This window comes from Puntigrus tetrazona, chromosome 24 (assembly GCF_018831695.1).
Source record: "Puntigrus tetrazona isolate hp1 chromosome 24, ASM1883169v1, whole genome shotgun sequence".
Lineage (NCBI taxonomy): Eukaryota > Metazoa > Chordata > Actinopteri > Cypriniformes > Cyprinidae > Puntigrus > Puntigrus tetrazona.
In genome coordinates this window covers 5,975,929-5,985,928 of record NC_056722.1, presented here as the reverse complement: position 1 = coordinate 5,985,928, position 10,000 = coordinate 5,975,929, and the positions used below count along the sequence as shown (strand labels likewise).

Below are 10,000 nucleotides of genomic sequence, written 5' to 3'. Positions count from 1 at the left end.
ATGGTCTGAGCCTGGTTTCAAAGTGCTGAATGGTTTGGTGTTTGAGCTCAAATGAACAGCATCTGCTGTGAGTGAATGCCGTCTGACAGACACAGAGCCCTGCCCACTACCCCATCCGACCAACCAGCACAGGAAACACACACACACACACACACAGAGAGAGAGAGAGAGAGAGCAGGGCGCTGGCCGAGCGAGCTGCTGCTGTCACGCGATCCAGTGCTCTGTCAATCTGCAGAGTCTCTGACAGACGGCTGGCGTGAGGCCAGGACCTTGCGTGCAAACTGAGGAAGCCACATTAGCCTATAAAGACTTTCAGAAGAACAACAGCTGTTAAATATTGATGACTGCTGGCAGGCCATGAATGCTCGCTGCAGAAGGTTAAACCCTGATGTTATGGAGCCTAACGGTTCATTATATGTTCTATTGTGCGGCCGCAGCTCCTCTGTGTTCTGCTGGTAACGTGACATCGGCGTGTTGTTCACATTTGCTATTATTCATTTGCACACTTCTCGTCCTCTGCGAGAGGAACTGTGTAGAATGTCAATATGTCACATAAATAATTCTGACTTATAAATGAATCAAGTAAAAGATTAAATAAAGGAATGTTTGCATATTTCTGCTTACATTTGCTTGTCATTGACTAATCTTCTGACGTTTCATTGGATTCTTTCTTATCCAGAAAGACAAACAACTCAACAAATCATGTTAACCCAGACGTGTTTGTGTGTTAGAACTGCTACTGCATTTACACAAGTACACTAAATGTTTGGAACACTTGTGTTGATGTTTATTGTCATGCTTTTCTCTCTCTCTCTCTCTGTGCTAAAAATTGACCTTTGGTTCTGTTCATATCTGGCTTTATAAAGTCGTTATTGATTCCACATGCAAACTCTCTGGAATGTAAAACTAGTTTGGGGAAAGGGTTATTTTTGTCTCTAATCTATAAGGCAGCAGCTTGACATTCCAGCTTGGGTTTAGGAGTTAAAGAGACAGTCTCACATTATTCTCATCTGTCCTCGCAGCACAATGCACTCAAGATACCGAACAGCTGTCTAACCAACATTAATATTTTGGAAAATAATAAAACATTTTTAGATTTGTTTTGAAATACATAGAGCCCCAGCGTATGTTTGAGATTGTGCCAACGGAGAAATGGATATGTTTGGATGTTGTCCAGCGGGTCACAGATACCCAACACCAAAAACAGCCATCATGAATTAGCCATACTGATACGGATCAGTGACATCACTTGATCCCCGCAAATTAGCGGATATTCCAGCCACCCGCGCTAGATTAATTACTGCATCTACAGCCCCCATTCATCTGTTCACAGCATATTCATTTAATGGTTAATGTCATCAAACCCAACCTCACCACAGCTTCTGTCCTCTCACAGTAAAAACACGCCACGCATCCATCAGGGACATATCAGATGTGAAGTTTGATGTTTTAATTCCAACATGTGTTGAACAAACCTTGTTCGTCAAAACTCGAGGAGAAAACACTGAGCATTCAACACAAGAGACACTTTCAGACGCTTCTTCGCTGTGTCTTATACAGACACATTATCTCGTGTTTGCTGCATGATCATATGAGAATCTCACAGACTATGTTTTTCTTCGTTTCTTTGGGGCATCAAAATATAAAAGCTTTATGAAAAAAATACGTTTTAGCAGTATCATTTAAGACTGGTGTCTAAGACAGGACTCATTACAGGCGTGACGCTGGCTTGTGCTGCAGTTATCCACAAACACCACAGACCATTATCACGGCCACACCATCAATTTGCCATGGTTTCCTGAGCAAATAAACAGCATGCAGTGGGCTGCTAGCGGTCAGAGCGGTTCTTCAGGTCTGGATCGGGTCCCGCTAGAACTTCACACTTCAGTTGTACTTAAATGTGTTTTGACTAACACAAGCGTCCAGCAGGAAAGCAGAAGTTTGCATGGTGTTTTTTTACTCATTGTCTCTTGCTTCCTCAGATGCCCCTGTTGAAAATAAAACAGCATATGCTGGTTATGTATGTTTTGAAGCACGGCTGCTGCTTTGAGCTGGTTCAAAACATACCTAACCAGCATATGCTGTTTTTTTCAACAAGGATCTTTTGTTCTGTTCAAAGGGGTCATATGATGTTGCTAAAAAGGAACATTATTTTGTGTATTTGGTTCTGAAACAAGTCGATTTGTACAAATATCATCATTCTAAAAAGTGAGGTGTGCTCAAATTTTGGACAGCTATCAAGGGAGTTTTGATTGGCTGAAAACCACAAGCATCTAATGGAAATGTTACGCCTCTTACTATAACGTGATGCTGCGTCCCAGAGCTATGACACCAAAACAATAAAACACATTACAAACGAGGCATTTGTTGCATGTTCTGGAACAGTGTTGTGAATACAGCTTGACCATTAATTACTAGCTGTGTCCTCTTTCACAACATAGATTCACTTTCACAACGAAACACAGCGTCTCCAGAACATGGCGCCCGCAGCATCACTACAACGAGAATAATAGCTCAGTAACAACTTGTAACACTTTAAATTGCATCATATGACCTCAAAGTCTGATCTGTTACACATAAAATGCAAACACTCTAGTATTTTGCTGAACTAACTTAAGCTTTGCAAACTTTAGCTTTGTACTTTACAGTGTGAATCCATTGTTGCATTGAAACCTTATGGAACATCACATCTCCTTTTAACAATGGGAGACTAGAACAAATCTGTAAAGTCCATTGGACTCCAGCACATCCCAAAGACTCAATGGAGTCAAAGTCGGGACTGATTCCATGAACACTTCTTTGATCATTTCAACCCTGATGAATCCAGAATAAGGCCAAGGAACTTTTTTTCATACATGGTTGTTTTAGAAATGAAAAACTGCACACTGCATCAAATAGAATAGTTTCTAAACATATGACATGCCACAAACATATTATGAACAATCATGATTTAATCCCAAATTCTGGAGTATTTGCTTATAAGAAAATCCAAACGGCATGATTTGTGGCAGCGGTGTGTTGCAGGTGAATCTGTGGGTGTTTTAATGTGGCTTGGCACGCAACCATCGACCCCGTCGCCCTCTGGGCAGCTGCTCATCAACGGCACAACAGTTCTTCCGCCGTTTTCCCATCAGCAGCGCTTTGATTTATGACTCCAGCACAAGAATTTCTCTCAAATATCTCCAGGATGTTCTGAAGCTTTCTGTTCATTCATAGACAGTGATCCTGTAGTGAGTGGCTCTGATTCGTCTTTCTGCTACATGGACCGGGACCACATAAGAAAGTGCGACGATGTATCCAAATGAATAAATATTCTCACATAAAGAAAAGCAGATCTGGTCTGACTTCAGACAGCACACAACATGCTTTTTTTGGTCAAATAAAGTGAGATGAATGCATTGACAGCGTTGTCCAGAATTCCCAAGCAGCGGTCCTGGATCGGTTCCCAGGCATCGCGTGCAGAAGGGCGGATCCAGAGCTGCTGCTGCCCTTCGACATGCAAACAAGTCCAAGAGAAGCTGGAGGATCAGATGTTTACTCTGAAGACAGAAGCTGAGCTCAGAGAGTCTGTGAAATGTCAGAGAAATCTCTCTTTCACACTGGACTCCGGCTGAGGATGAGATGCTTTTAGGGTTGATGTTTGGGATCAGTGTTCATCATCTGGTACCACTGGAGAACATCTGTCAGTTCCTTTGTTTGTAATAAACTTGCTTTATATTTAGATAATATCTATTAGTTTTTCTTTGCAAATTGCATTTGATATTATATATATTTGTAACATTTATTTCTGTGTACTAGAAGCTTCTGTCACCAAGACAAATTCCTTGTGTGTGTGAACAGACTTAGCAATAAAAGCTGAATCTGATTCTGGTTTCTCTTCAGTCAGTCGTGAAACACTTGATACTTTCACAGACTGCGATGAGAAGCAGCTGTGAAAACAGCAGTGTAAGAACAGCTCGATTTTTTCCCTTTAACCGCCATCTTTGTCACAATTGATGTGTGTTATTCATTATAGATTTAGCTAAAACTCCCAAACTTTGACTGAAACCGTTTTTGTCTCACTAAACTCCTCAGATTGATGTTGTTGTGTTCTTTCCAGATGCAAAACGGCTCAGAAGAAACTCCTAAATACACTGAATTTATAAACTGCGGCTGAGGTATGAGCTGGAACATGTGGGCTCCATGCAAAACAAACCGTGGCACGCAAGCCTGCGACGGACACACCATTACTTCATAGCGCTGTCCTGCTTCTGGACCAAAAGCATTTTAATTCAGCTCACAAATACATCACTCGCACGTTTAAAGATGTTCAAGCGAAATTCTTTTCTCAATGAAAGTTTTATTTCGGCCTATAACAGATTCTGAACTCAATATGTTCCTGTCAGTCTTAGAGTCATAGAGTGTTCGCATTCAGTCTCATGTAAATCAACCTCTGCCAATGAAAACAGATCCAAAGAAATAAATGCAGTAAAATTAAGAATAGTGTCTCATTGCCATAATGTTCCTGAATCAATATTAGCTTCTGAACAAGTTGCCTGAATGAATGATTCAATGATTCAGTTCTAAAGACAGGCATGGGTTGAAACTAACTTCTGTATAAAACCATCTTTAATCTGATCTACTCAATTCATTCAGTCTTAGAATTTGATAATGTCACACACACACACACACCCCTTTAACCCCTAAAGTTTAACCCATGACACAAACCTGTGCACATCACTAGATTCAAAGTCAAACATCACCTGAAGCCCATAAGAGGCTCACACGTCTCTTCCACAGCTTTACTGTATGAGTGAAAACATTTATGAATGGAGAACCTCACAGCTACAAACACACACACACACACACACACACTCTCTCTCTCTCTGACACACACATACTCTCTGTGTGTGTGTGTTTGTGTGTGTGTGAGAGAGAAAGAGTGTGTGTGTGTGTGTGTGTGAAAGGAAGTCCTCTGCTCATTTCTGCAGTGCTGGTCTCGTGTGCCGTTGAGCAGATCGTTTTCATAAGCGTTTCTCTGAGGTCAGCTCTTCGTCTGCTGCAGTCACGCAATCCCCCCCCACCAGCCCTGCTACACGCTAGAGCTCTTAAAGAGACAGCGCAACAATAATGCTCGCTCTCCACAGCTCACTGTACAGTCCTTCGCTGGTCTCCAACAGCATTCAGTCAATCTCACATTATACACCACTTTAAACAACAGTGAAATTGACTGTATGTGTAATCAGTTCTGAGATACTGTAAAACAGCTCTACTGAGGACAATAGTCGCATTATGCAGATCAATTCAGCCAATTTAATTAAAATTTTGATCTTATCCAATATTTCCATTATAACAATGATGCTACACTGTGAGAATCTGCACACATACAAAAATAACCTGAAATATATTAGAATGAAACACCTGTTGCTACAAATCTGAGTGACTTCACAAATGACAGACAGACAAACAAAAAGACAGACAGATAGACTGATTTTTGCATGTGAGAGGAGAGAAGATCTTTAATGGAATCCAAATGGAGCAGTACAGCAGAGCCAACATTCATTCACAGCATTTGAATCCACTCAACACTCATTTGAACACGTCAGACATATTTCTTTCAGGCCATTTGGCATTAAACATCTTTGTGAGATGGCTCACTGTTGTTAACTAGTGCTAACTAGAGTATGCTATATATGACTAGGAGTCCAGCTCCAAGCCTCAAATACAAGAAATTAAACACCTGATGACATGAGCATGAACAGGTGAAGATAAACACACACAGTCTTAAACACACTCTCACTCACTCACTCACTCTCTCTCTTTCACACACGCGCACACACACACACACACACACACACACACACACACACACTCTCACTCACTCACTCACTCACTCACCACACACACACACACTCACTCATTCAGTCACTCACTCTCTTTCACACACACACACACACACTCTCTTGCACACGCACACACACACACACACACACACACACACACACTCACTCACTCTCTTTCACACACACACTGAAGAGCTGAACAGCTGCTGCTGGATGGAGGATGTCACAGACACTTTTTGAACACTTTCATGCCGTGACTAAAACAATGTGCAGCAGTGTGAGTCATTTCCCAAACAGATCTGAGTGTGTGAGTGTGTGTGTATGTTGGGGGGGGGTTGGGGTGAAGGAATAGAAAGAGGAGAAATTATTTCCCATGATTCAAGTAATTATTTTTCTTTGTTTTTCAGAAATACAGCAGGTTTAGGGTTTGTGTCTAGTCGTTATGAAGCGTTTCAGAGGTGTGTGATGTGTTTATGTAAGACAGTGAAAGCACAGCAGCAGCTGAACAGATCAGAAATATTGGGCTGTAACCGGATCAGCTGATGCTGGAGCCAGTCTCTCTCGCGTGCGAAGCTCTGGCGATGGGAATAAAGCTTCAAACGGCTGCGTTTATGTCCTAATGGGGTTGATGGGACTCACACGAGCCTCAGGCTTGCCGCTGATGTTATTATGGGCTGCTGGAACTGAAGAGTTCATTCAAACACACTAATATATGTGTGTGTGACTGTAATACTGCTCATAAAGACTCATCTAACCAATCCAAATCTCCTCTATATGTTACTTTGTAATCTAGAAAACTCCATGCAGAACACATGCAGAATGACTGTGTTTAAGCATTAGAAAATATCAGCAAAAAACTGTAGTAATCAATGGAAAGAACCCCATTTTGTTAAACAAATGTGAGTGAGTGTGTGTGTGTGCGCGCGCATGCATGTGTACCTAATATTTACTATGTTGCATAGACCCCACGTCCCCACAAGGATAGTAATATCCATAAAATTTTACCTTGTCAGGACATTATTTGCTCCCTATGAGGAAACAAGCTTATAAATTACACAGAATGAATTTTAATCTAAATAACGTTAACTATGTTGGCATTAGTGGAAGCACTTTAGCATGGTTCAAATCATATCTATCTGCTCGCTATCAGTTTGTAGCAGTAAATGAGGAGATATCATATCGCTCACAAGTGAAATATGGAGTTCCTCAAGGCTCAGTGCTAGGACCGCTACTCTTCACGCTTTATATGTTACCTCTGGGAGATATTATCAGGAGTCATGGTGGTAGCTTACACTGATAATTATTGGACCTAAATTTCAGTTAGGAACCTAGGTGTGCTGTTTGACAGCAATCTTTCCTTCGAAAACCATGTTTCTAGCATCTGTAAAACTGCGTTTTTCCATCTTAAAAATATATCAAAATTACGACCTATGCTCTCAACCTCTAATGCAGAAATATTAATTCATGTGTTTATGACCTCGAGGTTAGATTATTGTAATGTTTTATTGGGTGGTTGTTCTGCACGCTTAATAAACAAACTTCAGCTAGTCCAAAACCCAGCAGCCAGAGTCCTTACTAGAACTAGGAAGTATGATCATATTAGCCCGGTTCTGTCAACACTGCACTGGCTCCCTATCAAACATCGGATAGATTTTAGAATCTTGTTATTTACTTACAAACCCTGAACGGTTTAGCTCCTCAATACTTGAGTGAGCTCTTATCACTCAAATTCTGGAACAATCTCCCTAACTCTGTTTGGGAGGCAGACACATCCTCATAACACACTTATATGCCTCTATTATTATTCAAATCAGTTAAAGGATTGATGAGCCCCCGTGGACAAATCACCTGAACCAGACACACACACACACACAAACAAACTAGAAATTAAGTGCTGGGTATCCAGAATTAGCCCCAACTGAGCCTGGTTTCTCCCAAAGGGTTTTCTGTATGGATGGGGTTTTGGTTCCTTAGCTTGCTTTGTTGAGGACACTTAATTTCTAGCGATTATCGTCAAATTGATTACAGAGACCATTGCATTTAATAACAAATTGTTCAATCTCGTCATTATACATCCCTATCATTGAATTCTTTATTCTGTTCAGTGCTTTGATACAACCTGTGTTGTTTAAAGCACTATGTAAATAAAAAGATTGTGTGTGTGTGTGGCATATGATGCTAACAAACACTTGCATCATTAGAAGAGAAAATTTTGCTGTCCGCACGCAAAGTGAAAATGATACTTCAGCTGCTGAACGCAAACAACCCTGAACATGATACTCTGAGTGTGTGTGTGTGTGTGTTTACATAACTAGACTTTGTCTCCAGAAGTGCGTTAAATCGAACAAAACCAGCCAGCAGTCAAAAAAAACCCCAAAAATAACATAAATATGACACACCGTGACAGAATTATGTGTATTTGTAGTTAATCACGAGAGCTGCTGTCAAGAGCATTAAGGACAACAAATCACAATCAAATCACTACAAATGTCCCGAGCGCAGCATATTAAAAGAGCTGCACTATTCCTATTTGTTATATTAAACCTCTGTCTGTGACACCATTGGCCCTGCAGCCAATCAGAACAGCAGGTGTGATTGACACTCTCTTCTTCAATAAACTTCCTCCAAAAGAGACTTCAAAACAAAACTGAGCAGTGAATTCACACACAAATGGTCGGACTGAATAACCTCACATAATAATAAAGGACAAACACTGCCTTTTATTTCTTAAAAAATACCAGCAGATCCTGTGATGTCACGACAAGCAGCCAATCACAGCGCGACACTGAGGGTCTGTTTACGGCACTTCAGATGATCTTCCTCAAACGTGGCCCAAGGCTTTAAGATCGCTGCCAAACAACATAGTCACGCAATACAGCACTGAAACACTGCATTCATCAGCCGCTGAAGTGCTGTCTGACACACACACACACACACACACACTTCCACAGAGTAGACTGTCACAGATCTCTAAACTCAAAGCTCTCTGTCTGCGGGTCGATGCTTCATTAACTCATTAACACTCACATGGAGCCAGCGATGCGACTGAGCTCTGAGCGTCACGTAGATGTTTGCAGGATGATTTTCAAAAGGAAGATAATTCAGCTGACAAACACGAGTCTGAACAAATACACACAGCTAGAACTGACAATTACTGGCATATTAAAATAATAAAAGGGTTTGGAGCGGCTTGAAAACAGTGGTCAAATATCACTTGGTTTGGTGCGACTGAGACGATCTGTATTTAAAAACATGATGAACTGCTTCAGTGGACTGAATGTGAATCTGAGCGGCTGACGATAATCGCATCTGACAGACTCTACCCATGATGTTGGGCCAACAAAGACTTCCACTCCATTACCTTCATGAGCAAACACTCGTCGAACAGACGCTTGAACTTCCCTGCGATGCAGCAGTGTTCTTCACCCTTGAGGATCTCCTCATTTCTTGTGCACTAAGAACTATTGATATTCAAGTGGCCAAAATTCCCAAAATTATATATCTTTTGATATATAAGAGGTCACTGTACTAATATATATATCTTTTCTGGTCAGTATAATGAAGGCAGTCTGCCTAACATCAGCTGGTGGAGTCTTCTAGTCTGTGACGTCATAGTGAGGTTAAACACAGAAGAAGATCTAACTCTAACCCACTGAAACTAAAAGACGATGATGTCTACTATACTGAATCAGAGAATAATATCACAACACAGATGTGAGTAAATGTAGTTTTCATTACATGATCTCTACTGCTTCGCCTCTTCGTACAGATATATATATATATATTATTCATGCATTTTAACCTTTATCACAGCAGCGTTCGTCTAGGAGCAGTGTAGGCTGTCAATCACACACAACTATTAGCCAATCACAGCAGTTTACTTCCAACTCTGATCTGAGTTCTGACGAGGAGGATCAAAACAGAACAGAATGTAGCTCATTACTTTTACATTTTGATGTTCTATGATGTAAGAAAACTAAATAAAAACAAGGCAGTTCATGGCACTTTTGAGGGCTGAATGATGACTTTTTTTCCCTCCCCCTTACAACTGAATTCTATAGATCACACACAAATAACATTCAAGAACAAAGAATCATATGTGTGCCGCATTATGATATTGTTTGTTATTTTGCGTTGCCGTGCTAATTTGCTGTGTTTTGTTTGTTTTGGTATCGCGT

At 40.9% G+C, this 10,000-nt stretch overlaps 1 protein-coding gene across 4 annotated transcripts in view; it reads right to left on the bottom strand.

The window, feature by feature from the left end:
* ahrra (aryl-hydrocarbon receptor repressor a) overlaps window positions 1-10,000 on the bottom strand; it is a 21,730-nt gene that overhangs the window by 5,868 nt on the left and 5,862 nt on the right. The gene's annotated exons all lie outside the window — the stretch shown is intronic.